The sequence below is a fragment of the Aplysia californica genome, unplaced genomic scaffold (genome assembly GCF_000002075.1).
Source record: "Aplysia californica isolate F4 #8 unplaced genomic scaffold, AplCal3.0 scaffold01978, whole genome shotgun sequence".
In the NCBI taxonomy this organism is placed as follows: Eukaryota; Metazoa; Mollusca; class Gastropoda; order Aplysiida; family Aplysiidae; genus Aplysia; species Aplysia californica.
Window position 1 is genome coordinate 7,580 of NW_004799248.1, and position 1,940 is coordinate 9,519.

Here is a 1,940-nt window from a genome sequence, read left to right on the forward strand (position 1 = left end):
CCACCTCCAAGATCTGGGAAAAACTCCAATCCACCAAAATCATTAGGCTACATAAATTTATAATTTTGTTTTTGACAAAGTGATCCAAGACAGATGTGTAAATGAGTTTTCATCAATCATTGGTAGGTTGATGAGAAATATATTTCTCTTTGGGGGGCAGAGTCTCGTTGTTGCTGTTTTGTAGGTAAATAAATAGGAGTTTGATCTCTTTGTCTTTTTGTTAATGTTTTGGGCGGTTTGTTGAGTATGTTGGGAGGCCTAGTGTTTTAATTGTAAATGGTTGACACTTTTTTCGACCTAAAATTGAGAAATTTGTGCAGGTTGACCCTTTAACTCTTGTTTATCAAGCCTTATGCCTTATGTAATATGCTGATTGAGTGTTTTGCCTTTGCTTCCCAAAAGAAAAACGGAGATACTAGATCTAGATCATATTTGTATTATTTTTCTCGTTGTGGAAATTATGCTTACACTTTCTATGGCAATGAGAACGAGACTACTCTTTACTCTATCGACAACACTGGCCGACTAAGAATATAGAGTAAGGTCTAGAATAATGATGATAATAATAATGTAGTGAAGATGATATAAGAAACTCGTACGGTTGTTGTAATAGTTCTTTCTTGTCTCATTGCTGATGCATGATCACAATGTTGATTTACGAACACAGTTAAAAATGTCTGAGACGGCTGCCCATAGTCGAGAAGACAAGTGGCCATCTTAAGACAGGTGGTCGTCTTTCAGTGTTTTTATTAATCGAAAAGATTCAAGGAAAGAAATGGGAAGTGGCCATTTGTACAAGTGATTGTCTTTTATACCGGTGACTGTAAAATGTTTGTGGGTGGTTGGCGGGTGCTCTGGTGTGGTTTGCTTCTTCTTTCCTATCAAACATCTATTGTCCTTATCTCCCCTCCTTCTTTTCATGTTTGTTACTCTCTTTATAACACCTCTAATCTTCTGGCGCTCATATGACTTTATATGCAGTTTCGAGTGCCGTAGAACCTCTACTATAAACAAAAAAACAAAATAAATTGTTTTTGATCCCAGCCCCCTTGTGATCATCTATCTCATGTAATATGTTGTACTTTTTTTTGGGTGTGTTGTAATATTGGTAGGCCTACATGTTTTTGTCTTATGTGAGAGGCCTTATGAGTGTAGGAAAATGTCCTTGTTGTATCAGTCTATGTTTGGCATATATCATATACATACATATAGATTCTAGTATGGGGTAATCTCCGTGGGATCCCAGAGGGTGGAACTTTAAAATTGTATTATTTTTGTAGCTTGCATGATTATAGTTAGGTAAGCTTCCACCCAATAGTAAGTAACACCCCTTACTGATCAAAGTGTTTTGCAGTGATATTGTCACAATATTGTGGGTGTGTTTTACAATATATCTCTACATTTGTATGGATTAGAATGGTCTATGGGTGGTTGGCTGGTGCTGTGGTGTTGTTTGCTTCTTCTTTCCTATCAAGCGTCCATCGTCCATATCTCCCCTCCTTCTTTTTTGTGTTTGTTACTCTCTTGTAACACCTCTAATCTTCGGCACTTATATGAACTTATTGTGTTGCAAGTGCCGTAAAACACTTACTAAAACTAAACTTAGAATGGTCCGTTTGGTCTTCTCGCCTTTAAATAACCGACGAACAGCCGGCCAAAACCTACGGACATTTTTTTTTTGGGGGGGGGGGGATAAATATACTACCAGAAACTGGCATATTTAGAACTAGAATCTCGATCTATGTCAGCGCGGGTCTTGAGGAAATGACACACACTGGGCCACGAGACGGGGGATGAGTCTGCAGAAATGTCGCGTCCGTCGTAACGATCCAGCCTGGTGCACGATTGGATAATGTCGCCCAAGTTTCAGTTTCATAGCTACTGCTCTAAAGTACCAGACTTCGGGTGGAAAGTAGGGCGGGGAGGGGGGGGGTGATAGT